Source organism: Pinus tabuliformis, chromosome 7 (genome assembly GCF_031772625.1).
Source record: "Pinus tabuliformis cultivar Carrire ecotype Pingquan chromosome 7, CPIR1, whole genome shotgun sequence".
In the NCBI taxonomy this organism is placed as follows: Eukaryota; Viridiplantae; Streptophyta; class Pinopsida; order Pinales; family Pinaceae; genus Pinus; species Pinus tabuliformis.
In genome coordinates, this window is record NC_142293.1 from 985,384,410 (window position 1) to 985,408,991 (window position 24,582).

Sequence of the window (24,582 nt, forward strand, 5' to 3'; positions counted from 1 at the left end):
TTTCAGCTATATTGTTTTCTCTAAATGATATATGCATCTATTTTATTACACATGCATGTGTAGCTATTTTATGTATATGTATGGATGAATCTTACTGAAATGTGCTATTGGCTTAACCATCACTTTGGATTGCTATCTCACTTGCCTTCCCGTTTTTTATGTATATTTGCTCGTGTGTTCCCTTCTTAACTTCGTGCTTTCACGGGTTTCCAAGGGGCGCACTCACCTCACTCTGAGTGTGTTAGAACCACTCATGCACCTTCCTTGACTTGCTACATATGTCACACCCTTGCTACCAATATGGGCATCTTACTTGCCTCTGCGGGAAACTGCGGTCAAGGCAATACCGTACGAGCCACTGCTGGGACTCCTACACCAAATTGTCTAATGTCTAGTTGGGACTTCTTACCAAGGAGATTCCCTTACATGTTGGCGGGTCTAGCACCGTCAACAAAACCTACATGATTGATAAGTACAATATACATATATGTATTTTAAGACAATAAGAAAGTAAATAATTAAAGGGTCAATAGGCAAAGGAGAATGATGATTGGTAGGATATAACCCTGTGGTTTTGAAAAGAATAAATGTCATCTTGAGACAATTAAAGATATTAGAGGAGAGAAACTGGATTTATTTTCTCCTAAAGTTTCACCGCTACAACAAAAATGTCTCAAAAGCATTTGCATTAAAATTGGATGGTAATTGTGCTCAGGTGGGAAGTTTGACTATTCATTTATCTTAATATTTACTAATCCAAATCACAGGGTTTCCTCGATGATGAAAAAAATGGTTTAAGAGACAACATGTGCAATATAGACCCTGGAATTATTTCATCAAAAGGTCTAAAACAATGCTAGATTGGAAAAAGGGGATAACCAACACTTGGTTAAGGAATCCTTGGGATGAAATGGCATTATAATGCAAAGATATATCACATGTGAGGGAATATTTCGCTAAATATACCTTTTTTCATCGTAAAATATTTTGACACTTAAGGGAAGAAACCACTTTGATCTTTCATTATTATTTCTTGAAAAGTCTAACAAAATTGTCTAAAATAGCACAAAAAAACCCAAGCAGTGATAAGAAAATCTATCACCATGGCCTCATAAAAATTATCATTGAATGGGAGCTTACTAGAATGAATGGAACATGGGAATCCTTCCTAAGGAGGAATGATTTTGTTACAATAGAGGAAAAAAAAGTGTGGAGCAAAATGAAAATGAAGAATAGCTACATACACAAGAGGAGCCAGAAAAAGTACATATACAAGGGAATTTAGAAAGGGAACCAATTCAAAAGAGAATAATCAAATCTATTTCAAGATAGGTAAACAGAGAAGAGGAGGTAGTTATACCTCTTAAAAAGGCCAAGAAACAAAAAGTTGAAGTCCTCCTGCGATTCAAGTAGAGGATGGTGATAGTATTGATAAAGACCAATAGACCCTATATGAATATATTGAATCAATTGGAACACAATAAAAAGAAGAACAGAAGACCAAAAATAAGGGAAAATTGCTTGAAGAATACACTTACGTTGATGAGAAAGGAGAATATACTACCATGAAGGAAGAGATAAGGGAAATGATCAAAAATAAATCATCAAAACAAATTGAAATACCATGTGTTCCCTCACCAGAAGAGTTCATATATCCACAACAACAATCTCTTGAGAAAAAGAGAAAGAGGATTAAGAAATTGAAAAACATTGTGCAAGAAATGAAATTATTGGAAAGGTATCTTAAGTCACAGAATGAGTTGTAGACAAAGCATGATATCGCACTCCTCAAGGAAAACCAAAGCATGAAATAATCAAACAAAAGGATACACGAGGAAAATAATATTATTTTTGTCCAAGCATGCAAATGGTATGAGAAGAAGAAACTCAAGACTAAGAAAAAAACTTGAAGGCAAATCTGCTTACGAGGAAATCAAAAACAGAAGGGAAAACATTCCAGACACCCAAGGATAAGTTGGATTTCCTCCTACAAGCATCCAAAACAATTTGATGCAGTCTATGACAGCTAAAACAGTATGAGGACATACTTCATCATCGACTTGGGGGAATGTCCATCCTCATTTTGACTAAAAATATTGCCATGATATTTTACTTCCTTTTCCTTTGAAAGCACCTATTTTCATCATTTTTTACGATATTTTATTATGATTTTCCCACAATAAACTTTCCTGAGGTATTTTTATTAAATTTTTAGTTCTTGAACTTTCTTGTAATTAAATGCATTGGGAGAAGAAATCGCATATTTTAGTAGATTTTGAAATTCATCATTGGTTGTCATATTTACAGGCAGGTTGGGTAAAAACAAAGACAAGAGCTTTTCTCATAGGTATCCTGGGATGGTGAAATACCTATATGTTCGAACTTAAATTACCCCAGGATGTCCTATTAATGTGGACAGATGGGCAACTAAAACATAGAATGAATTCCTAAAAATGTTCAGATTCAAATTTTGAAGATAAAATCCATGATTTTAGCAATCAACAAGGATATTAGGATCATATCTTAGTGTTAAAATAGCCAGCAAACAATTATGAACATGATTTATGCATATTTTGTTTAAAAAAAACCTATAAAGGCAAGAAACTTGACTTTCTAAAACACGTTATAGTGTATTTCGATCAAAGACTCAAATTTTGACCTATGGGTTTAAATTTAAGTTGCATACATGTGGATACATTTTTTCATCAAGTAATGAAGTGATGTTGAAGTCTTAACTCTTGGTTTTAATTTTGTGTGCTTGCTTGAGTCATGGACGGCCACCATATCTCGAGTTAGTACACCTTGTCTTTTTTTGTGAAAATACCCTGGTAAATACTTGTTATTTTCTATTTAGTTTCTCCATATTTTCGTGTTTATATCCATTTCTTACATCCCTTTACATTTAGATTTAAATCAAGTTATAAACTAGTTCATTGGATAATGTGTAAATAGACTTAAAAGCTAGTTTATAAGTTGTTGTGTATATGTATTTTCCCTTCTTATTTTATGACTATAATCTTCATTTCTTTAAGTTATTAATTTTGTTACAACACGAGGTCTATCAATTGGTTATTTGGTAGAGTAGTTAGTATAGCAATCCTAGTCTTTTAATCTTGCATAAGCAATCATACTTGTTTAATTTTGCCTCAATGGAATGCATCACTTAATGAAGTATAATGTATTAAAGGATCATGAGTTAGTAATTAAAGGATTTGAGTGCATAGTGTGGTTAAAATAAATATTTATTAGATATTATAGAGTTGTTACTAAGTAATAGCCACTAGTCACTATTTACTAGTTATACTAGTTACTGGTTCCTAGTTCCTATATATATATATATATATATATATATATATATATATATATATATATATAACTTTAATTAGAAATCATTTATCAGATTATATATTGATAAAAAATATTTAGATTTGATTAATATATTTTGATATGATTAAGGTTTTGTTTTTTGAGGAAATTTCTCGGAAGATCCACCTAACAAGATCACATCCCATTGACTTATTAGCATAGCCTAACCCCAAGGGCATCAAGGAGAATTGAACCTATGACCTCCCATTAGGTATGTGCTTTAACAGCAAGAAATCAACCAATTGAGTTAACCCCCAAGGCTAATATGATTAAGGTTTTATTAGCTTAAATATATTTTGGTTTCATTGGCTTGTTATATTTTGGTTTGATTATCATAGATATCATAGTTGCATTTGATGAGCTAAGTGACAATTCCATTGCATTATTGAATTTGTATTTCTACCATAGCCATAGATTTCAATGTCATTTATGATTCTTGATTATAATACTTCAGTTTTTGTTTGAAAATTAACCTAATTAGTCAAAGTAACCAAGGCACCAGGAGTGTCATTCACTAACTTTCTAGGAGAAAAAGACCCTAACCTCTTAAGGACTTTGCCATTTTTCCTTAAACCTTTCAGACACCATAGTTCCCTACTTTCATTTACCACTTTCCTAGAATAGAATGATTTTTCAAGTGCATACCAATTAAATAGATGAGTAGAAGACTATGAGTGGCCTCTCATCTTCACTCGCATAGATGGGGAAGGTTGTAGTGCATTCTCATATTTGTAACTAGTATTGATTCTAAGATTAACTAAGTTGATTAAAATACAACTAGATTGTCCACTTGCCTCCGCCGGAAAGGAAGGACCTAGTGCATTAGTCATTCTCTCAAATTGAAAACCCCTTCGATCATTTTTCCATCATTCTAGTGAACACTTGGCATTTTGAATATGATTGTGTAGAGAACTTGGATTTGTGTGAAATATCCCAATATATTCCCATTTTGAATTATTAATAAGTCAAGTAAGAGTGATTTGATTTCAAGCTTGTGTGTATAGATTAGGAGTTTTGTTTCATGCTTCCTAAATTTAGCTCCTAATTTTTACTTAGAAGAGGCAATCAATCTAACTTAACTCATACTACATATTGTAATGTGTTTCAAAGTTTACAAACATCAAATTGATATAAAAAAAATCATTTCCTAACTAAAATAGACTTGATAAGGACTTTGTACATATTTATCTTGTCGATCTTTAAAGATTCATTAGAAGAATCCTTCGTTTCTTTTCTATAAATCTTATAATCATTTTCATACCAAGGGTTGGTTGTTCTATTGATATTTTCACATGACACCTCCATAGAGAATGTGTTAACAGGACTAAAGAGGGTTGTAGTAAATTTATGAGAGAGGTATTTGATGTTGTCCTTATAATTTAATAGGTTTAAATTCCTATTTAAATTCTTTAAGAAGAGATCAACTTTGCTTTTGTCAAAAAGAAGGTGCCTTTGATTCTCACATTCTCTTACATGGGGCTTTTGTGTTGTTAGGGTCCTATAATTTATAAGATCTCAAGGTGATTGAGTATTTTATCTCGGAAATCTCATATTGTAAATAATTGTCAATCTGCAAATGGTTTCCAAAACAAAAAACAAAAATAGAATAAAAAATGAAAAAAGGGTATAAAAAAAACAAAAAGAGGAAAACAAAAAATATTGAAAAATAATAAAAGAGAGAACCCCATCAAAAGAAAGAAAAACAAAATGAAAATAATATTGAAAGTGTTGCAAATCTAAATGCCACTGCTGATAGATAGTTTTCTTCATGATTGATAAATAAATATTGTGTGCAGCTTGTTTAAAATGCCACCATGACTAGTTACTTGTTTAATCATACAGTATAATCATGGTTAAACATTTTTCAATTTCTATAAATTATATTAGAAAATAAAGATTTGCCAAACTTTTTAATCTTGGCAAATCAGTGGTTAGGTAGAAAATGACATTGATTCAACTGTTTAATCCGAACCAATACGAGAAATAAGTGATAGGATTTAGGTAGTTTTTTCATTTTTCATAAAAGAAAATATTGTGGGTTTGCTAGTCTAAATGCACCCCTTTAGAAGAATAAAAATGTAAGTTTAGTTAAAGGGTAGGCAGAAATAGTTGGTTTTATAAGTATACATATGTTCCCTTTACCCTAAGTTTTAGTGATATGTAAAATAAAGACACAATGGGGATAAAGTATTTTTTACATGTTTTATATTTCAAAATTTATCCTATGTTCAAAAGGGGGCCACACTTAAAACTTTGGAATTCTCCAATCTCCATGATCAACGGCCCTTATCCTTTTTCGGCCCCCCTCTCCATCCTACATTTACCGTGGGGGGGGGGGTCCGAAAAGGTGGTATTATCCGCCAAGCCCCCTCCATACGTGTCAACTTCCCCTCATTTCGCACCCCCCCTGCTGATACCTCTAACCACCTTCTACCCCCTCCAAAAATCGTCTTCCCCTCATTCTCTTTACCGTGTCCCTACCCTGACACCTCCACCACTCATGTCGCGCCATGTTTTATAGTCGTTGCCCAATTATATGCTTTCTCGATAGAATTACCGTTGGGCATTCAATTTTCTTTATCGGGTAATAGTTCAACCTTTAACAGTCCCACGCCAAACCTTCAACGGAAATTACCTATTTGCGATTAAAATTTTTGGAACCATCCTTTTTCTCCCTTTCACTATATTATTCTCCATAATTCACAGTTTTCTACAAAGCGACCAGTTGAAAAACAATTGTTGAACTAGATCAGAATTGACAGCGCTCTGCCTCCTTTCCCCTGACAACAGATTACCTCAAACTATTCCCGATAAGATTTCCCTTCAATTACTGTTATCATTCACTAATCTAAATATGCCTCCAAAGAGAAAGAACAAGGAGAACCCTGTTAATCCACTAATCGCTCCATCCATAGACTTAGATCACATTCCTTTAGCTAATAGGGATTATAGGATCAGCGAATCACAGTGCAACTGTGAATTTTTAGAGCTCTACTATTTGCAAGAGGACAAACATGATGACAAAATAGATGAAATTGGATTCTAGGAGTCCAATATTCCTCATTATATTTTCCCTCTAACCTTCCATGCCCCTAAATTTACCAGGAAATTCCAAGCATGTTATGTCCCTAGCCAAAGAGCCATTATGACCCCATATGGTGAGATTTTGTTTAAAATTACTGCCCAGTCTATAAACCAGATGATGCTAGCCCCCCCACAGAAAAAAGTGCCCCATTTTCCTTAGAAGCCCTCACCCAACTCTATCAGAAGCTCAATTTTGCTACCAGGGCCAATATTTTTGAGATATTCTTACCATAAAATGCCCAATTACCAAAGAAAAATCCTCCATACCCTTCCTCAATCTTCCCTGATCAAGCTAAACAGATTATAACCATAATTTCATATATTTTGGGTTATTATTTCTATCAGTGGGTAGATGAACCCATTATAGGCTTCCTTTCCATATTTTCCATAGATAGCATTAGTTTATATGTTTCTTTATTATCAAGAAGATAAGTTCAGTTTTTCTATGCAGAAGTTAGATGAAGAGGGAAATCAACAGCCAATGATATTTTGGACTTCTTTAGTAATGAAAGAGAAGCAATAATTCTCATACAAACAGTTCATTGAAGAGTTTGTTCACCCAGCTATGAACATCCTAAATAGCTCAGCATGGCCCAGAACCAGTGATGACATCAAAAGGATTCTTCATTTGAAATATGAGGCCAGGACTGGAGAATGGTATTTATACCAAAATTATATAGAAATCAGATTTTATGGATGTGAACTAGCACCATATAAGCTCCCAAAATACCTCCCCATGAGGATTTTTTCTCTGGAATACAACAAACAAATGTTAAATTTAGACGATATTTACTTTGTGGTGGCAAAGAAGAAGCCTCAGTTTCGGATAAAGACACAGATGGGCCCTTTCATATGAAACACCAAGTCAGTAAGAGAAGAAGTAGACAAGATCCTTAAAGAGATGAAATTTAGCTTCAGTTTTACATGGTCTTATGACCCTTGGGGTATCATTTCCAAGTTTAGAGTACGAAACAAAACTACTCCATTTATCCATGCCTCAAGGCCTGAGATAGAAAAGTATGCAAATCAGTTAGAATGGGCAGAGAATACATTGCAAGAAGCTGAAGAACAATTGTTTTCTACTTCAAATTTACAAAATCTCACTCCTCAAGAGAAAACAAGTAAAAGACAAAGAGAGGAGGGATCATCATCAACAACAGGTAGTGAAGCCAAAGATTCCAGGATCAGTTACAAGAAAAGAGAAAAGATCACTCCTAGGATAGATGCAGAAAAGGAAATAGAATACCAAGGTGACATCATAATTGGAGATTCACCACCTACAAGCAGAAAGTTTGTTGCATCTCCTACTGGACCTTCAATTTCACATGGTCAAAAGGAAATAGAGCTATCTTCACAAAATTTCCATGAAGAAAAGGAAAAGGAAATAGAGCTATATTCATTGTCTAAATTGCAGGTTTCATATGTCAACATTCAGTCGCAGTTGAAAATGGAAAAGGTATCCTCCTTAGCAAAGGAAAATAGGATTAGATCTTTGGAATATTTGGTATTCAAGATAGGATATGATCCTAAAGATATAAATGTTGCAAAGGATATCATCAACAAGAAAAATTTGTACATTGCAGCATTGAGAAAGAAATTGAAACTGCCAGGCACAAAGGATCCCTTGACTAAAGACATTGAGGAAAACAGAAGACATAAGGCTAACACGATGAAGCTAATCATAGGGCATAATATTTAGATCAGACAGATGGAGGCAGAAATGGAGAAAATGATCAATGAGAAAGAGCAAAGTAAAAGGATGGCCTTAGTCCCCCTGGATGCCATACCCATCATTCAACTCCCAGTTATAGGAATAGTAGTTGCAGAAACTTATTCAAATCAAACTACAAGCATTGAACAGGTCACAAAGACACTGGAGAATATTTCAATCCAGTCAAAAGAAATTAACACATTGCAGGGGCAAATCAAAGATCTAGAAGAACAGAAGGCCAAAACTGAAGCTTCTTGTCTAGTTGAAGTGCAGAAGTCACAAAGGCTACTAGAGAGGTTACAAAAGGTGGAGAAGGATACATCAATTGGTTAGACCTTGGCCCAAGCTAAATAAACCATTTGGATGTGTATTCTAGGTTCCATGAATGAGATTTGGCCATGCATCCAAATCATTTTTGAACAGAAATAACTAATACAAAAGGTCACTGAAACCATTGTTAAAGTAAAGGAAAAGTTGGGAGACATGCCTACAAAAGCCTTCAATATCATTAAATTCATGACTTCAAAGACTAAATATGAACTTGAAGAGTTAGGAATTAGTGAAAGGACTGCCACCATCTTGGAAGTCAAGAAAGTTTTGACTAAAAGAAATCTCATTCATCAATTAGAGGAAAGGTGTGAAACACTAGAGTTGGGAGTGAACAAGTTTTTCAACAAGATTTAAGCTTTAATTCAAAAAGGATTTCCCAACATATATGCCATTAACGATAAACTTGTTACTCAAGAAGATTATGTTTTAAAGATGAAGTGGCCAGAAGCAGTATCAAATTCAGTGGTGTAAAAGGAAGCATGATAGCATGAGCATTCTTAGAGACAATGGGAAAAGATTTCTTCATCTAGAATGAGGTAAAACATGTCTTCATAGTAAAGCCAACATTTGCAAAGTATACTAAAATTGATGAGATTTAATAAAGGGTAATTAAATTAACCATTCCAGATGAAAAAAGGTGGGATGATCTATGCGATTTATTGGATTAAAGTGACACGAATGTAGTAAGAATTATCATCTAGCACAATAACCAGCACATCACAGTTTTAGGCTAATTCAGAAATCGAATCCACCAAAACAGAGCCACCTCTTCATGCAGTTCTCCACCTTGCCTATCATTCTGCAACAGATCGATTTTATTATTTAGGATAACATTAATAAAACATTGTCGGTTGAGACAATGATTTTGTAATTATTTGCATAAATACTTCACAGTTGGAAGTATTAAGGGTTGATTGTTGAATATAATTTTCCTTTGTAAATTGTAATTTCTCAAAGTTGTTGGAAGCATTAAGAATACAGGGACATTTTCACAGGATTCATGTGGTGTATGAAATGGTGATGTTCTTCTTCAGTTTATGTGTTTAATCATTGTTTTTTTTTCTCTTTTATTTCTGGAAATCTTAATTACATAATAGAAATTGTGATGAATAGGATATGTTGTACAGAGAACTCTATTATGGATGTTAGTAATTTTCATTTTTTCTTCCGAATTCAAACTAAGGAATCCTTCATTTCCCCTTAGTTTCCACTGAATCTTACATTTCTTCTGTCTCAATCCATTTAAAACTCTAAAAGATCCAACTAGTGCAACCTAGCTTTCACTGTGAAACTACTTTAAAGTTTGATGTAGATCCAGCTAATCTTTAGACTCTATAGCCCAATGGAATTATAGCAATTTAATCAACCAAACCATTCAATCAAAACAATCAATACAGTCATAACTAGCCTAAAATTGACATAAAACAAAGATAAATTTTATAGAGAGATCCCTCTCTGAAGTTGGCAAGGCTAGATCCCAAATTCTAAAGTGGTTTTGATGTTGTCCTATGTGTTTACTCCCTCAACCTCAAAAATATAGAACAACAACATAGTGGCGACCATACTGGGGATCGAATACTTTTTAAACTAAAAAATAATTATTACCTGGTATTCAATCAGTATTTCAATTAATCAAAGCTCTTATATCACAATGAAATACATGATCTAAGGTTGTAATTTTTGTATATATTTGAGCGTGATATTAATTTTGAATCTATTAGCTGTGTGATGAGTTTTCAATATATCTGGATCCTAAAAGAATCTTCACTAGATCTCACTCAGATCCCAACCCTGCTGAATTTTTAGATAATCCAAAGAAATTGGTGAGAAAGAAAAGTCTTACATAGAGTCAGGGTAGTAATAGTCCTTTCTCTAGGTTCAACTCTCTTCCTGAGAACAGCCCTTTGACAAGGTATAACTCTCTTCCTGAGAAGTTTGAAACTATTCAAGATATAGAGTTTGATTTGCCTTTCCAACATAGTCTGTTTAGATCAAAATCTGAGAGCTTTGTAGGTCAGACTATCATTGATGAAGCTATACTGCAACCATATATACCCCAAACTCAGCCTCCTGAATTAGATCTTGATCTACAATACCTACAACAATTTGATAAATTACAGGATCTAGTCTCGGTTTTGGACCAAGCCATTAAAGAAGCTTATATTCAAAAATCTGTTGAATATTCATCTTTAACAATTGCAACAGCTTTTTTGTCCACCCAGTCTTCCCAGTCTGTTAATCTACAACCCCCTAGTCCTACTCATTCTATAGTCTCTACTTATTCACCTATAATAACTCAGACTTTTGTTCATACTATCCCTGTAGTTACTACAACTACACCTTCCACAGGTCCATCTTCCAGTCAAATTCTCACACCAACTATGGCAGCTAGGTATGCACCTTTGGTGTTACCAGGCCAGCTAAATGCTATGCCTGCAGACTATCAATAAAAAATTCTAACATTTGATAACACTAGTTCTCATACTTCTCAGAAACACATGGATAGAATGAATGATGTTTTTTATCTTCAAGAAGTAGATGAGGCTGATGTAAAGATGAGATTGTTTGCTCAAAGTTTAGGAGGTGATGTCAAAAAATGGTTTAGGAGTTTACCTACAGGAAGTATAGCTAACCTTGATGCATTCCATCAAACTTTCTTAGCTAGATGGGAAATCAAGAAAAATCCACTTCAACTCCTGAATGAATACAAAAGACTTAAAATAAAACCCAATGAAACTGTGGAGGAATACTGTGAACGGTTTAACATTGTTTACAATGCAATTCCCACAGACATCAAACCCTCCCCTGGTCTAGATTTAATTGATTTTCCTGATGGTTTTGATGTAGACATGGAATATCAACTTAGAGAGAGAGACCCGGAAACTTTGGAAGAAATGCAAGCCAATGCTATAAAATTTGAAGCTAACATCTTAGCCAAGAAAGCCAAACTAAAATCTAAATGCAAGGTTACCATTAAAGAAGAGCCTTCCACTTCTACTTCTAATCATAAAATTGATAATCTAGTGAGGGTAGTGGAAAAGATGATGCAAAGAGTAAACATAAATGATCAAGCTCAAATGAGAGAAAATCAAACTGCTCCTCAAAATAGGAATCAAAACTTCAGAAGAAATGTCCCCTAGATCAAACAACAAGAGCAAAAGGGTCCAGACTAGCAAGTTCGGCCTCCTTTTCAAGAAAACTATACTGATGATGAGGGAAATATTATTGAATATTTAGATGATAGTCAAATAAATCTAATGGGAATAAATGATGATGAAATTGTTTTTCTCACTCAGAAGGAGCAAGAACTTTTCCTCCTAACTCAAACCGAACTTGACTATGAGGAATCAGATGAATATAAAAAAGGTTTTGAGAATGCCATTATGGAAGTTCATAGACAGTACAACCTTAGGAGAAAAAATAATTCAGACACTCTCAACAGTAAAAACTCTGAGAATCCTGCTAAAAAATCCTCTGAAATTGATGCTAGGAAGACTACAGACAATTCTCCTAAGAAAATTGTTGATAATTATGGCAAAAAGAAAGTATAAACTCCTGTCAAAAAGATAGTTGATAGTGTTTCCAAAACTACTCAAACTGATATCCCAACCACAAGTCAGCGAAAAGAGCCTATATCCAGATAAATTATTGATCAATTTGATCTTCCCAACTGATTAAGGTTCAAACATCGTTCAACATTGAGAATGAATTAGCAAAACTAAAAATTCCTATTCCCCTAACAGAGTTAATGAATAAAAATATGTACAGACCTCAAGTGATGAAAGCTCTAAACATAGGGGAAAACACAGACTCTGTTAATTTGAATGATGACCATCTTGAACTCTTATTTGGGCCAGAAGTTGAGGGAAAACCATAGGAAGGGGGTGTTCCTCCATTCTATGTTAGCTTGAATATTCATGATAAGATCCTCCATAATGTTATGTTAGATTCAGGGGCTTCCCACAATTTAATGCCTAAAGCTGTTATGGAAAATCCAGGACTTGATATTACCAGACCTTATAAAGACTTATATTCCTTTGATTCCAACAAAGTAAGATGTTTAGGTCTCATCAAAGACCTGTGTGTTACTTTAGCTCAAATCCTGGCCAAAATTCTGGTAATGGACATAGTGTTTGCAAATATTCCCCGTAAGTATGGCATGTTGTTGTCACACTCATTGGGAGAAAAATTACAAGGGACCCGACAAATGGATATGACCTTTTCCACCATACTAGTTTTTGGTCAGCAAGGAAGATTATATAGGGAAACTTTGATGAAATTCATGGTGAGTAGTCAGGAGAAGCGTCACAACTATCCTCTTTACTCTATCCACTTAGATTTAGACTCTTCATTCTTTATAATGATGGTGACATCAACATTCAGGTGATCAAAGCAGAAACTGATATTTTTAAAATAGATCCAAACCAAACACAAGCACTAGAACAAAGCACTCTTCCTGAACCTCTTTGGAACATGAGCTTTGATGGATCTTGTAGAAAATATGGTTCTGGAGTAGGAGTGTGGGTTGCAAATACAGGAAATAATCATGTTGAAGGTCATTCATACAAGCTCAATTTTCAATGTACAAACAACATAGTCGAGTATGAAGCTCTTATATTAGGATTGCAATTGTTGAAAAAATTGGGTGCCAAGAGAATCTCCATTCAAGGGGATGTTGAGTTAATCATAAAACAAATTAAAGGAGAGTATTCAGCCAAACACCCTAGATTAAGAGCATACAAAAATGTTGTGCTTGATTTTCTAGAGAGTTTTGTGGAATATGACCTTTCTACAATTCCTAGAAATCAAAATATCCTGGCTAATAGTCTGACTTTTTCAGCCAACTCCTGTAAAATGCCTTACCCTAATCGAAAATATATAGTGGAAGTGAAACATCGACCAGTTGTACCAAATAATATGAAGTATTGGTAGGTGTTTGGAAATGATAAACAAATTGAAAGTTTTCTGTAGTCTAAGGATGAATATGAAGATGATAGTATAGACTTAGAGTCTGAATTAGAAAATCAAATAGTTGTACATTCTAATGTAGAAAGGCAGTTAGAAAACTTAGATGTAAATATACACATAAATAAAGTTGTAAATAAATTAGAATTTCTTGAGATAGATCCAGAGAAAGAAGAGTTTGAAACACTTCAGTTAAAGGATAATGTTTTACCTAGAGGTTTAGTTCCACTGGAAGAATTATTTGATTTTAATGATGTGGCTAAAAAACCTAAGATTGAGCCCACAAGGGCAACAGTAGAAGAGTGCAACATAGGCAGTGAAAAATATCCTAAAATCATAAAACTATCCAAATCACTCCCAATTGCTGAAAAACAAAAATACATTGCTTTATTCAAAGAATTCAGTGATGTTTTTGCCTAGAGCTATGAAGATCTAAAAACTTATGATACAGAGATTATACAACATAAAATTCCAATTAAAGAGGATCAGAAACCATTTAAACAAAAACTTCAAAGAATAAATCCAATCCTGATGCCTCTAATTGAGAAAGACATTAAGAGAATGTGTGACTCTAAAATCATAGTCCATCTTAGCTATTCCAAATGGGTTTCCAATATAGTACCAAATAGGAAGAAAACATGTGAAATCAGATTGTGCATAGATTTTAGAAACCTTGACAAAGTTTCACTCTTTACCAAAAATGGATCACATCTTACAAAAGGTAGTTGGATCTTCTAGGATTTCTTTATTAGACGGTTTCTCAGGCTACAATTAGGTTTTAGTTCACCCTGATGATCAAGATAAAACAACATTTACTACTCCATGGGGTACCTTCATGTATGTGAATATGCCTTTTGGGTTAATGAGTCTTGGAGCCACATTTCAAAGAGCAATGGATATTTCTTTTGCTGATGAAATTGGCAGGTTTATTGTGATCTATCTAGATGACATTACTATTTATTCCAAAACTAATGAAGAACATTTGTTACATCTGAGAAGAGTATTTGAGAAATGCAAAAGGTTTGGAATTTCACTAAATCCTAAGAAAACACTTTTTGGCCTTGAAGAGGGAAAACTTCTAGGTCATATCATCTCTAAGGAAGGTATTAAAATTGATCCCAAAAGAATTGAAGCCATTTTGAAAATCAACCATCCTAGAAACATTAAGGAACTTCAATCATTTATTGGCAGAATAAAATTCCTAAGGAGATTCATCCCCAACCTTGCAGAACTCCTCAGAAACATAACAAATATGCTGAAAAGAGATTCAGAAATAAGATGGAACATTGAGGCTAGGAAATCATTTGATCAAGTTAAACAAGCATTAACAAAAGCACCAGTCCTAATCAGTCCAGATTTCACTAAGGATTTTATAATATTCTCATTTGCTTCTGAACATATTGTTGTAGTTGTTCTTTTACAGAAAAACAATGATGGATTTGAACAGCCCATTTCTTTCTTCAGCAAGGCTTTAAGGGATGTTGCATTAAAATATAACATAATGGAAAAACAATCCTTTACATTAATAAAAGAAATCAAGGATTTCAGAGTGTATATCCTCCATTCTCACATTATTGCTTATGTACCAAATGTTGTTGTCAAGGATATTTTAACCCAAAATGGACCAGATGGTAAAAGAGGAAAATGGATTGCCATCATTCTTGAGTATGACATAGAAATCAAGCCCACCAAGCTTATCAAAGGACAAGGGTTAGCCAAATTGATGGCTGAATCTAACTTTAATGCATTGGATATCAACTTTGTATCTACATTAGATGATCAAGAGGAACAGGTGACTCCACAATTAGATGAGGCTTTTATGACCTCACCCTGGTATGCATACCTCATTTTTGTTTTATTCAATTTAAATGCTCCTCCTAGTTTAACTAAGAGAAAGGCTAGATTTCTAAAATTGAAAGCAGTAAAATTTTGCATCATAGATAATGTTTTATATTGGAAAGATGTTGGTGGTATTTTACTAAAGTGTCTATTGAAAGATGATGCAGAAAGAACAATGCAAGAATTCCATGAAGGTGATTGCAATGGACATCTATATTGGAAAACCACTGCTAATAAGATCCTTAGAGCTGGTTTCTACTGGCCTACCCTTTTCCCTGATGTTCATAAGAAGGTAACCTCTTGCCACAAATGCCAAATATTTGAGGGGAAAAGAAAATTATTGCCTCTGCCTTTAAAACCCATATTTGTTGAAAGTCCTTTCCAACAATGGGGATTGGATTTCATTGGAGAAATCCATCCACCATCCTCTGCCCAACATAAATGGATCCTCACAGCTATCGATTACTTCACCAAATGGATTGAGGCCACACCTTCCAGATTGGCTACTGATGTTGTTATTATCAAATTTCTGGAAACCAATATTTTGTCTAGATTTGGCTATCCCAACAAGCTCATTACAGATAATGTTGCATCTTTTAAATCCAAGAAAATGATAGACTTCTGCAAAAAATATCATATTACTTTGGGATATTCAACTACTTATTACCCACAGGGTAATGGGTTAACTGAATCTTCAAATAAAAGTTTGGTCAACATTATTAAAAAATTGTTAGAAGAGAACAAAAATTCATGGCACAACAAGTTAATAAATGCACTTTGGGCTGATAGACTCATAACAAAGAAATCAATTGGCACATCACCATACCAATTAGTTTATGGGATGGTTATTGCTTTTCCATCTTCTTTGGGAGTTCCAGTTATGAAGATAATTTAGGAATTGCAGGTTGAGCCTAATGACATCTAGAGGAGGATTGATCAGACTATTCAATTGCAGCAATCTAGGGAAGAAGTCTACAATAAAGCTAAGGTCATCCAGGAGAGAATGGAAAATTTGACAATCTATGGACAGGACCTTATATCATTGATGCTTTCAGAGGACACAATGCATTTTTTCTCAAACATCCAGATGGAACAGAAATGCCTGGTGGACCTGTGAATGGCAGAATGTTGAAGCATTATTTCTCTTAGCAATAGAGGTTTTCTTACATCAAATCATTGTAAATATCATTGTTTTTATTATTTTGATTGGGTGACTTATTGACAGAAGTTGAAGCCCATAGAGAAGGCCCTAAGCTTCGATTGATATGTTACCATAATTACTTCAACAACTAAAGAAATTAGGTGTGGATATTGTTGAAATGGAACACTCAAGGCTATTGATCAAATGTTCTTGGAACCTCACAGGGAGAGTGCCATCCCTAGCTGGAGCCACTATTAGGGTCCTATAATTTATAGGATCTCAAGGTGATTGAGTATTTTATCTCAGAAATCTCATATTGTAAATAATTTTCAATCTGCAAATGATTTCTAAAACCAAAAAGAAAAATAGAATAAAAATGAAAAGAGGGTATAAAAAAAAAAAAAAAAAAAAAAAAATTAAAAAATAAATAAATAAAAGGGGGAAAACAAAAAATATTGAAAAAGAATAAAAGATAGAACCCCATCAAAAGAAAGAAAAAGAAAAAGAAAATAATACTGAAAGTGTTGCAAATCTAAATGCCACTACTGATAGATAGTTTTCTTCATGATTGATAAATAAAGGTTGTGTGCAGCTTGTTTAAAATGCCACAATGACTAGTTACTTGTTTAATCATACAGTATAATCATGGTTAAACATGTTTTCAATTTCTGTAAATTAGATTAGAAAATAAAGATTTGCCAAACAGTTTAATCTTGGCAAATCAGTAGTTAGGTAGAAAATGACATTGATTCAATTGTTTAATCTGAATCAATAGGAGAAATAAGTGATAGGATTTAGGTAGTTTTTTCATTTTTCATAAAAGAAAATAATTGTGGGTTTGCTAGTCTAAATGCACCCCTTTAAAAGAATAAAAATGTTAGTTTAGTTAAAGGGTAGGCAGAAATAGTTGGTTTTATAAATATACTTATGTGCCCTTTACCCTAAGTTTTAATGATATGTAAAAGAAAGGCACGATGGGGATAAAGTGTTTTTTACATGTTTTATATTTCAAACTTTATCCTAAGTTCAAAAGCAAGAAATCAAAGGTGCATATGGACAAAATTTCTTTTGTCATTTATGGTTAAAAGGGGTCCGCACATAAAACTTTGGGATTCTCCAATCTCCATGATCAATGGCCCTTATCCTTTTTTAGCCCCCCCTCTCCATCCTACCTTTACCGCCAGGGGGGTCCGAAAAGGTGGTATTCTCCGTCAGGCCCCATCCATACGTGTCACCTTCCCCTCATTTCGCACCCCCTCCTTTTGATACTACTAACTGCCTTCTATCCCCACTAAAAATGGTCTTCCCCTCATCCTCTTTACTGTGTCCCTACCCTGACACCTTCACCACTCATGTTGCGCCACATTCCGTAGTTGTTTCCTAATTAAATTCTTTCCTGATAGAATTACGGTTGGGCATTCAATTTTCTTTCCTGAGTAACTGTTCAACCTTTAACGGTCTCGCGCCAAAACTCCAACTGAAATTACCTCTCTTCCTTTAAAATTTTTGGAACCATCCTTTTTCTCCCTTTCACTAGCTTATTCTCCGTAATTCACAGTTTTCTACAAAGCAACCAGTTGCAAAACAATTGTTGAACCAGATCAGAATTGTCAGTGCTCTGCCTCCTTTCCCTTGATAATTCATTACCTCAAACTATTCCCGGTAAGCTTTCCCTTCAATTACTGTTATCATTCACTGATCTAAATATGCCTCCAAAGAGAAAAAACTAGGAGAACCCTGTTAATCCACTAATCCCTCCATCCATAGACTTAGATCACATTCCTTTAGCTGATAGGGATTATAGGATCAGTGAAACATAGTGCGACTGTGAATTTTTAGAGCTCTATTGTTGGCTGGAGGACAAACATGCTAACAAAACAGATGAAATTGGACTCTAGGAGTCCAATCTTCCTCATTATATTTTCCCTCTAACCTTCCATGCCCCTGAATTCACCAGGAAATGCCAAGCCTGTTATGTCCCTAGCCAAAGAGCCATTATGACCCCATCTGGTGACATCATGTTTACAATTATTGCCCAATCTATAAACTAGATGATGCTAGCTCCCCCTATGGAAAATAGTGCCCCATTTTCCTTAGAATCCCTCACCCAACTCTATCAGAAGCTCGATTTTGCTACCAGGGCCAATATTTTTGAGATTTTCTTACCAGAAAATGCCCAATTACCAAAGAAAAATCCTCCATACCCTTCCTCAATCTTCCCTGATCAAGCTAAACAGATTATAACCACAATTTCATATATTTTGGGTTATTATTCTGATCAGTGGGTAGATGAACCCATTCTAGGCTTCCTTTCCATCTTTTCCACAAATAGCAAGCCATCTATTTTGTTCAATTTCAGTCAATTCCTAGATGATAGCATTCACGAGCAGTTTCTGAAATTTCCAACAGAACAAGTGTTTAATTACATTTCAATTTTAGTTTATATATTTCTTTATTATCAAGAATACAGGTTCAGATTTTCTATGCAGAAGCTAGATGAAGAGAGAAATCAGCAGCCTATGATATTTTGGACTTCTTTAGTAATGAAAGAGCAGCAGATTTCTCATACAAACAGTTCATTGAAGAGTTTGTTCACCCATCTATGAACATCCTAAATAACTCAGCACAGCCCAGAATTAGTGAGGACATCAAAAGGATTATTCATTTGACAGGTGAGGCCAGGACTGGAGACTGGTATTTATACCAAAATTATACAGAAATCAGAGTTTATGGATGCGAACTAGTGCCATATAAGCTCCCCAAATACCTGAGGATTTTTGCTCTGGAATACATCAGATAAATGTTAAATTTAGACGACATTCACTTTGTGGTGGCAAAGAAGAAGTCTCAGTTAGGATAAAGACACAGGTGGGCCATTTCATATGCAACACCAGGTCAGCAGGAGAAGAGACAGACAAGAGAAGAGGCAGACAAGATCCTTAAAGAGATGAAATTTAGCTTGGGTTTTACATGGTCTTATGACCCTTGGGGTATCATTTCCAAGTTGAGAATATAAATAAAAACTACTCCATTTATCCATACCTCAAGGCCTGAGATAGAAAAGTATGCAAATCAGTTAGAATGGGTAGAGAATACATTGCAAGAAGTTGAAGAACATCTAATTTCTACTTCAAATTTACAGACTCCCACTCCTCGGGAGAAAACAAGTAAAAGACAAAGAGAGGAGGGATTATCATCAAAAACAAGTAGTGAAGTCAAAGATTTCAGGATCAGTTATAGGAAAAGAGCAAAGATCACTCCTAGGACAAATACAGAAAAGGAAATAGAAGACCAAGCTACCATCATAATTGGAGATTCATCCCCTATAAGCAGCAAGTTTGTTGCATCTCCTACTGGACCTTCAATTTCACATGGTCAAAAGGAAATAGAGATATCTTCATAGAATGTCCATGAAGAAAAGGAAAAGAGTGTTTTTCACAAGTACCGAGAAATCAAACTTAAGAATGAGATTCTTAAGAACAACACCTACAATCAGTTTTGGAAGCAGACTTCCAGTTCACAGAGAAGATTATTATCAATTTTTGATACAGAGAAGGGAAAGATGTAGATGGCCTTCCTTGAGGCTCAAATTCCACATCCTAAAACATCAGCAGATTACAAGATTACTACATTTGAATTCAACACCAAAAATATCCATCCCATTGATCAAATGGAGATACATAAACAGATTGGTGAGATGATTTCTTCTACATTAACTAATATTTCCATGTCATTGTCTAAGCTGCAGGTTTCATATGCCAACATTCAGTCCCAGTTGAAAATGGAAAAGGTATCCTCCTTAGCAAAGGACAATAGGATCAAATCTTTGGAAGATTTGGTAGTCAAGATAGGATATGATCCTAAAGATATAAATGTTGCAAAGGAGATCATCAAGAAGAAAAATTTGGACATTGCAACATTGAGAAAGCAGCTGAAACTGCCAGCCACAGAGGATCCCTTGACCAAAGACATTGAAGAAAATGAAACACAGAAGGCTAACATGATGAAGCTAATCATAGAATAGAATATTCAGATCAGACAGATGGAGGCAGAAATGGAGAAAATGATCAAAGAGAAAGAACAGAGTCAAAGGATGGCCTTAGTCCCCCTAGATGCCATACCCATCACTCAGCTCCCAGCTACAAGAACAGCAGTTGCAACAACTTCTTCAACTCAAACTACAAGCGTTGAACAGGTCACAAAGACACTGGAGAATATGTCAATCCAGTCAGAAGAAATTAATACATTGCAAGGGAAGCTCAAAGCTCTAGAAGAACAGAAGGCCAAAACTGAAGTTTCTCGTCTAGTTGAAGTGCAGAAGTCACAAAGGCTACTAGAGAGGTTACAAAAGGTGGAGAAGGATACATCAATTGGTCAGACCTTGGCCCAAGCCAAGGAAACCATTTGGATGGGTATTCTAGATTCCATGAATGAGATTTTGCCATGCATCCAAATCATTTTTGAACAGAAAGAACTAATACAAAAGGCCACTAAAACCATTGTTCAAGTAAGGGAAAAGTTGGGAGACATGCCTACAGAAACCTCCAATATCATTCAATTCCTGAATTCAAAGACTAAATATGAACTTGCAGAGTTATGAATTAGTGATAGGACTACCACCATCTTGGAAGTCAAGAAAGTTTTGACTAAAAGAAATCTCATTGATCAATTGGAGGAAAGGTGTGAAACATTAGAGCTAGGAGTGAACAGATTTTTCAATAGGATTGAAGCTTTAATTCAGAAAGGATTTCCTAGCATATATGTCATTAATGATAAACTCATTACTCAAGAATATTATGTTTTAAAGATGAAGGAAGTGGCCAGAAGCAGTATCAAATTCAGTGGTATAAAAGGCAGCATGACAGCGAGAGCATTCTTAGAGACAATGGGAAATGATTTCTTCATCCAAATGAGGTAAAACATGTCTTCATAGTAAAGCCAACATTTGCAAAGTATACTGAGGTTGATGAGATTTACCGAAGGGTAATTAAATTAACCATTCCAGATGAAAAAAGGTGGGAGGAACTATGTGATTTATTGGATTAAAGTAACTCGGATGCAGTAAGAATTATCAGCCAACACAACAGCCAACGCAGCACAGTTTTAGGTTGATTCAGCAACCGAATCCACCAAAACAGAGCCACCTCTTCATGTAGTTGTCCACCTTGCCTATCATTCTGCAAAAGATCGATTTTATTATTTAGGATAATGCTAATAATACACTATCGGTTGAGACAACAATTTTGTAATGATTTTGTAATTATTTGTATAAATACTTCACAGTTTGAAGTATTAAGGGTTGATTGTTGAATATAATTTTCCTCTACAAACTGTGATTTACCAAAGTTGCTGGAAGCATTAATAATACGGGGACATTTTCATAGGATTCATGTGGTGTACAAAATGGTGATGTTCTTTTGTCTCATAATCCATTTAAAACTCTGAAAGATCCAACTAGTGCAACCTAGCTTTCCCTGTGAAACTCCTTTAAAGTTTGATGTAGATCCAGTTAATCTTTAGACTCCTAGCCCAATGGAATTATAGCAATTTAATCAACCAAGCCATTCAATCAAAAAATCAGTACAGTCATAGCTAGCCTAAAATTCACATAAAGCAAAGCTAAATTTTACGCAGAGATCCCTCTTTGAAGCTTGCAGGGCTAGATCCCAGCTTCCAAAGTGGTTTTGATGTTGTCCTATGTGTTTACTCCCTCAACCTCAAAAATACAGAACAACAACATGTGCATGGCAAAGTTTATAGTTATGGTTAATGGCTTATGACTAAAGTTAGTCTCATGGTCATTTAAGATGTCAAAAATTACTATTTTGGTTGGAAACATGGATATCAGATATCACATAATTCATGACACTATTGTCAAGCCCATTAATACAAGTCATCTTGCAGTTTGACCTCTTCATTATACCATTTAAAATTATCAACCCTTGAGAACAACAAAACTTGACTAGCTCAGTACCAAATAAATTCTTGATGGAGTTTTTAGTGTTTCTTTTCTATCTGCTAAATAAAACAAAGTCCTCATTTAGCCATAGAGGATTAAGGTTGGAATCATACTTAGAAGAATATATTATTTAATTGTAGTTTTATAATTAGAGTCTCCTAACAAGAGGATATTTATGTCATTCCTCAGACCATGAATCTCTTGTTATAAGTTATTGCAAGGAAAAAATTTATCAATATTGTTTTTCTTATAAAAGGTAGAATTGGTAGGAAAAAAATAAAAAAATTCCAATATAAACCCTCTTTAGCATTATATCATAGATTTATATCTAAATGAATTTATCGAGAGAAAAATGTGAGGAGAATCATTTCTTTTTATATAATATCATATTCATCGAATCCCTCTACAATAGGATTTCTTGTTGCATGTTTAACACAAGATGAATCCATCTATGTGAGGGACCTTACACTCTTCATTCTCTGATGTTTAAAATAGAAAAATAACATCAATTTTACTTGGAATCCAACTTAACATAAAACCTTTAGGACATGGAAATCCATAATAGTTTTGAGAAAGGATCCAAAGTATTCCAAATTCTTATTTATTATAATCATTCTAATAAACAACAACAAGAAATGCTTAATATAGAAGTTCTAAATTTAGTATTGCTATAAATAGAATTTTGGGATACCTTCCTATTTTAGTTAGTCCCTGAACTAAAATTGAGAAGTAAAATTCGAATTTGATCTTAGCAACTGTTTGTAAAATAATTAATTAATTCACCATGAGTTAATTAGTTGTAGAAAATCAAACATGAAGTCTATGTGGGGACATGCAACAGTTTCTCCATTAATTGAGGAATTTATCCATCAATTAAAGAGATAAGGATGAGTTGTAATATTGAATTGTAATTAGTTGGCTCAGTTAACTGAGTAAAGTCCAGTTAGATTAATTCAAACAGTTTGTTGAATTAATTGTGAGTTTTGTTAGTTAATGAATGCATGCATGTAACTGCTGCACTTTAGATAACTGAATATTCTCTCATAAATAACTCATGCATGTCAGTTCAGACAAAGACCTAGTTGAGATTAGATGGAGGGACAATGTACTATCAGTTGCTAGAATATTCCATTGTGAATATCCCTTGCATGCAGAAGGAATTCTTTCCTTGAGGATTGCGCAATTACTTCTTTAGGTTTTGTGAGTATGATGAGGCCAATTCACATTGATTGCAAAGAAAGTAGGATAGCTTGTGAGTTGATTCTTTTTGTAACTTGAACATATTTCCACTTGTATGATAATACAGAGATTAGGGTTTTAGGCTAAGGCTTTCCCCAGGTTATTTCTTCTGTGTTATGTGTGATTGATTTCTCATTCTCAGTTATATGTGTTCCCAATTGATCATGCTCAAATTGATTAAACTTCCACAAAGTTTGTTGTAGAAGTAGATCTTGTATTTTGCTTTAGTCTATTGCATAGTATGTTGATCTACAATGGGAATTTATACATAGTATCAGAGAAAAGGTGATCAAAGCAAAGAAAAGTATACAAGAATGGAGAAGTTCAAATTTTGTGGTTCCTGAATATAGAAATCGAGTTCTTATCACATCTCAATTTCACCAATGGCGTTCTATGGTTTAAGACTCGAGTATGCCCTTGATGGCAGCTCGAATTATATAGCCTGGAAGGATCGCATGGAAGCAGTATTAGAGGATAACGGTCTAAAGGACTTCATTGACCAAGAAATCCCCAAGCCAATTGATGCTACTCAATTGGCGGAATGGAAGAAATGTGTGGCTAGAGCAAGGAGAATCCTTCTCAAGGGAGTTCAAGACCACATAGTCTCGAGTCTCCATGGGAAGGAGACAACATTTTCAATGTGGAAAACATTGAAAGATCTATATCAGAACAGCAGTGATCAGAGGAAGCTGGCGCTAAAAGACAAGCTTCGAAAAATCAAGTGTGAAAAGGGCGACATGATCTCTAAATATTTGAACAAGCTCACCACCTACAGGGATGAGCTTGGAAGTGTAGGGATCATGACTGTTGATGATGACATGGTGAGTCTTACACTCTTCGGTCTTCCTAAGAGCTGGCATAGCTACCAAGACTCGGTTAATGGAAGAGAAAGACTTCTAGATTGAGAACGACTTTGGTCGGATCTGATGCATGAGGAGATAAGAAGAA